The sequence below is a fragment of the Felis catus genome, chromosome B3 (assembly GCF_018350175.1).
Source record: "Felis catus isolate Fca126 chromosome B3, F.catus_Fca126_mat1.0, whole genome shotgun sequence".
NCBI lineage: Eukaryota > Metazoa > Chordata > Mammalia > Carnivora > Felidae > Felis > Felis catus.
The window spans coordinates 49,533,349-49,539,356 of record NC_058373.1 but is presented as its reverse complement, the minus strand read 5'-3'; the positions used below and the strand labels follow the sequence as shown (position 1 = coordinate 49,539,356).

The 6,008-nt window shown below is 36.6% G+C and overlaps 1 long non-coding RNA gene across 1 annotated transcript; it reads right to left on the bottom strand.

The window, feature by feature from the left end:
• Positions 1-254: 254 nt before the first annotated feature.
• LOC123385929 lies at positions 255-3,746 on the bottom strand. Its single transcript, XR_006599214.1, has 3 exons — positions 3,347-3,746; positions 2,433-2,561; positions 255-300 (listed from the first exon to the last, which is right to left on the bottom strand). It is a non-coding gene; the product is annotated as an uncharacterized LOC123385929 (long non-coding RNA).
• Between the last annotated feature and the right edge of the window lie 2,262 nt (positions 3,747-6,008).

The following is a 6,008-nucleotide window of genomic DNA, read 5'->3' as shown; positions in this document are numbered from 1 at the left end:
GATGATGAGTGATGTTGATCCTATGGATGTTGACCATCTGCATGTCTCTTTTGAGAAATGTCTATTCATATCTTCTCATTTCTTTCTGCCTATCTTTAAGTTGAATTATTTGTTTTTTGGGTGTTGAGTTTGAGTTCTTCATAGATTTTGGATACAAACCCATCATCATTTACAAATATCTTCTCCCATTCAGTAGGTTACCTTTTAGTTTTGTTGTGTTTCCTTCATTGTGCAGATACTTCTTTTTTGATGTAGTCCCAATAGTTTATTTCTTCTTTTATTTCCCTTACTGCAGGAGACCTATTCAAAAAAAAATGTTTTTATGGCTGATGTCAGAGATTATTGCCTGTACTTTTCAAGGATTTTTATGGTTTCAGGTCTCACATTTAAGTATTTAATCTATTTTGAATCTATTTGTGTGTATGATCAAAATATGTGGCCAAGTTTCATTCTTTTGCATGTTGCTCTCCAGTTTTCCCAACACTATTTGTTGAAGAGGCTGTCTTTTTCCCATTGTATATTCATTCCTCCTTTCCCATTGTATATTCATTCCTCCTATATTACTGACCATATAATTGTGGATTTCTGGGTTTTCTCTTTTATTCCATTGATTGACCTATGTGTCTATTTTTATGCCAGTTACATACTGTTTTAATTACTATCACTTTGTAATATAACTTAAAATCTGGAATTATAATACCTACAGTTTTGTTATTCTTTTTCAAGGATGCTTTGGCTGTTTGGAATCTTTTGCGGTTATATACAAATTTTAGGTTTATTCTAGGTCTGTCAAAAATGTTGGTATCCTAACTTTTCAACAATCAAAAATTCAACCTAGGACTTTCAAATAGCTGAAGATAATAACACCCAACTAGCTACCTATTTTCTCAGTATTTACTTTCAAATATTTTTAAAAGGGGAGATAGATAGATAGATAGATAGATAGATAGATAGATAGATATCTCACCACCTTAAAGACAGTCAACAATGATACTTCAAAGTGACAAAAAAAAAGAGAAATCACCAAATGCAGTATGCAATTTCTCATGTTCCTTTCCCACTATTGTCTCACCCTGACACTTTATAGCAAGCAAGGACAGGTTGACAAAACTTGCTAGGAATGCTGAAGAAGGAAGCTAGCAAAGGGACATCTGGGTAATTTAAAATCACGTCCAGAATAATGATATCTTAGCCTCTTATTCATGGATAGTAAAGTTAGAAGACATAATGATAGAGAAAATTCTGTTTACAACAGGAACACAGATTGTGTGCTTCGTAAATATACAAAATCTGTGTAAGGATAATTGTTCAACACCTACTGAACACACACCAAAAAAAGTTGAACAAATGGCAAGAAATTAACCTGTTATTAGAAATGATGACATTTAAATATATTAGTTCTCTGCAATTTATAGATTTAATATCACCCCCCAAAAATATCAATAAATTTAAGACAACAGAAATATCAGTGTATGTATACATGTCATTATTCACATATATTTTATGTATGCTGCTGAAACAGACTAGAAACAATGACACTCCAGAGCAATGAGTAAATCTACAGCCAAGATCTTGGATTCTAAATACCATTTTCCAATAAAAGCAATCAGGAGCCCCTGGGAAAAAGGCTGATTCCAGATCTGAGGCTGAGAAAATACAAAGCCAGCCTCAACTATCTGTGGTGCCAGCAAGTAAAGAAATGCTCAAAAACTGATGAGCCATATTGGTAGGAAATAGGAGCCACCATGAAGAGGCTTCTAATGGCAAAATATAGGTAATTAGAACAGTAAAACACTGACAATATTGGATTACATCCCATAGAATATAATAAATATGCATGAATACATACTGATATAAATAAATCATTGAAACAGATAAATAACTGCCAGGGAGAAAAATGCAGTGGTTTCTTATAAAGGGATTCTGATCAATAAATGTTAAAAGGAATGAGAAATTACAAGTCACCATCAGGATAGGTGCCTGGGTGGCTCCCTTGGTTGAGCTTTGGACTTCGGCTCAGGTCATGATCTAATAGTTCATGAGTTCAAGCCCCACATCAGGCTCTGTGCTAACAGCTCAGAGCCTGAAGCCTGCTTCAGATTCTGTGTTTCCCTCTGTCTCTGCCCCTCACCTGCTCATGATCTATGTTTATCTCTCTCAAAAATAAATAAACATTAAAAAAATTACAGTGTTTTTTTAAAAAATCACTATAAGGCAAACACTATAGTAATAACTGTTGCAGGTGAGCACCATTAATTGATGTTATAATTACTGGGCAAAAATGTGAGGGGAAATAACAAATTTGCTATGTCTGAAACAAACACCCAACATATATGATACTTACAATAATTATCATAGAACATCATACTTATACAGGAAAAGAAACATTAACTTTATGATAATTAAAGTTCCTTTCTAACTAATCTACCTACCTTATTCAAATCTCATAAGTTTTATGTCCTTAATTTGTCCAGGAAATGTTCTTGAATTTCACGGTATTCCTTAACCAAATGATCGAAGATGACATTAGAGTAATGACATCAGTTAACATTATGTTACCCCTAAAATGATGGAAGAGAAAACCATGGCATTACTTCCATGTTTTTTTGCCAAAGATATGTAACCTAAGATATTAGGAAACCCAACTGGAAGTATTCTCTAAAATAAATTAGCAGGGGCACCTGGGTGGGTCAGTCAGTTAAGCATTTGTCTCTTGCCTCCAGCTTAGGTCATGATCTCACGGTTCCTGAGTTAGAGCCCCACATTGGGCTCTGTTCTGACAGTGCAGAACCTGCTTGGAATTCTCTGTCTCCCTCTCTCTCTCTGCCCCTCCCCTCCTTCTCTTTCTCTCTCTGTCTCAAAGTAAATAAATAAACTTAATTTTTTTGTAAATAACTTAGCAGAACTCCTCAAATATATCAAGGTTATGAAAGACAAAAAATCCTGAAGACTGTCACAGGATATAAACTAAGAAGATCCGATAAAGAAAAATAATGTGAACTTCCAGAATGGTTCCTGGAAAATTTAGGACATTAAACTTATGAGATTTGAATAAAGTAGGTATATGAGTTTTACATCAATACTACTGCTATCAGTATTACATCAATATTGCCAGTTTCAGTAATTGTTGTTTCTGTAAGATGGTAAAATAGGGGAAGATGAGCTACAGTTCTATCATAGCTCTATAGAACTTCTTGAACTTCCTGAAATCAGTTCAAAATAAAGGTTTTTTTTTTACAGAAAAAAATACCAATATGAAATTTTATCAATTTTTTATTAAAATATTGCTGTAAGATATCCAAATTACAGATTTTCTCACAAATATTTTTGAGTCTCTACTATTTACCAGTCATCATCTTCTGACAGGAATACAGTTTCAAGCAAGACAGTAAAGGCTGGTCAAATTTTAACACTTATGTTCCTATGGAGATCAGGAGAGGGAAAATCAACAAATGAGTGTGCAAATAAGAAAATTTGAGATAGAAACAACAAATTGTAATGCAGGGAAGGGGGAAAGATAATGAAATGTCTCCAAGGACATTTGGGGATAGACCTAGTAGCTGTCTTTATTTATTATACCAATTTTCCCAAGGGAAAATAAGTACATACCAGCCCTAAATAATTTGTCTTCTTACCATTTAAGTATTATAGAATTTAGTAGCTTCATAGATCTTTGTCAAGCAGTCCCCTGTCAACAGTTGCCATGTCAACCATAACTACAAAATCCTGGATTAACCCCACAGCATCTTGTGATATCAGGATTATGTCAACATGGCACTATCAAATGTTCACAGCCCAAAGACAATTTCCCAAGTGATTCTGGAAAATATACTGAAATATCATCTAAGAAAACAGCACCTTAGTGCATCTGTGCAATTCAGGTAGCCTAATTTTCTAAATGATGAGTCAAGGCAGCATCTCACAACTATATAGAATAGGGTTTCTGCTGTCTGCACTAGAACGTGAAAAGTATAGCATCAGGAATTATGTAGTCTTATTACAAATGTAACAACTTTGTGTGTTGGTATCCAAGTGCTAGAAGCAAAAAGCAAGTATACTCTAGAAATTTAACTTAATCTAAAAGTCACTAGGCCACACTTCATTTATTAGTATAAATGAAGTGATATTTACAACTACAAGGGAGGCTGTTCAAGGTGGCAGCATAAGAAGATACTGAACTCACCTCACAGACAACAGATCTATAGCTACATATGGAGAAATTCCTCCTGAAAAAGACCTGGAAGATAGCTGCATCTCTACATAATAAAGGATAGATAGTCTACACAGAGATGGGTAAGAGAAGCAGAGATGTAGTCTCAGCAGAAACTTATCTGGCACAACAAGCCACCATCAGAAAGGATCTCACAAGGGCAGCTGTGTGGCTCAGTTGTTTAAATGTCCAACTCTTTATTTCAGCTCAGGTCATGATCTCATGGTTTCCTGGGTTCAAGCCCCACATTGGTATCTGAGCTCATGCTATAGAGCCTGCTTGGGATTCTCTCTCACTTTCTCTCTGCCTCTCCCTTCCTTGTTCTCTCAAATTAAATAAAAACTTTTTAAAAAATTAAAAAACAAGAAGGGATCTCACAAATATGGAGCTTCTCCCTGAGGAACAAGGGGTTCAAATCCCACATCAGGTATCCCAACTCTTGGAACTTGCACTGGAGAGACAACCCCCAAAATGACTTTGAAAATCAACAGGACATACGTGCAGCAGACCCAAAGAGCTATAGGAAACTGAGAATCCACTCTTAAAGGGCTCATATACAGACTCATCCTAGCACATAGTCCAGAACTGGCAGTTTGGAAATAGCAAGAGGCTATATGTGAAGGAGATTCATCAACTAATCCTAAAACATATGCTGGAGAGGCAGCGGACTGCTGTGACTCTATTCAAGGACAGAGGCAGTGGTGGGCACCACTACTATGCTCTCCCACTCTCTTGCTACTGCCAGAGGGTGCATCCCACCCCTGCCTGCACTCTTCTGTGGTTCAACTCAAGCCATCAGGAACATGCAGGCCATATAGGGGATGCTCCTTAAAAACTTGGCTTTGATGGTCAGTGGGGTTTACATTTCTAGGCACCACAGGACTGCAACAATTACAGATATAGTTCATGGCAGAGTAATCCCAACCCCGGACATGGCACAAACAATGGACTGAATACGCCCATGTCTGTCTGTAAAAGAAGACCTATTTACTTGTCCTACAGCTTCAGCCTGAGGGCCAGGCTTCAGATTAACCACATATCTATAGGCTGCAAAAGTGCTCCAAGCGAACATGGGCAGGGGGGTGCCATTTTTGCACTCTCGCTTAGGCTCACTACATCTTTCTTACACCTCCCCCACAAGATCTTATACACTTATATGAAGCCCTGATTTTTCCAACTACTGCCAAGGTAACATCTCCTGATTACCCGACCTAAAGGCCAGAAGGGTTTACAATTGTAGCCCTACAACTGTGTATATTTGTATACATTAAAGTCTACTTACTGCCTGAGGGTCTGGCTTCCCATCCATCTGAAATCAGGTGTTGAATGAGATCCTTCCCTTTGAAACTCTGAGATATCAACAACCAGAACTTATCATAAATAAATTCAGCTGCTTAGACAATTACAAAGTTTCAAGAGATAAGCACTAACTAGGGCAAAGTTGACCATAAGGTTTTATCTTGCATGCAGCCACTCCTTCAAGACTAGAGAAGTGTTTCATCTAATACATAGAAATAAACAAAGTCCACCAAAATAAGGCAACAGGAGTATGTCCCAAAAGAACAAGATAAAGCCCCAGAAAAAAGTTAACAAACTGAAGTGAAGTAACCTACCTGGATAAAGAGTTCAAAGTAATGGTCATACAGATGCTCACCAAACACTGCTTGAAAATGAACACAGTGGTAACTTCAACAAAGAGATAGAAAACAAAGAAGTACTACATAGAAGTCACAAAACTGAAAAACACAATAAATAAACTGAAAAATACACAACAGACCGGATGAAGCAGAACAAACGA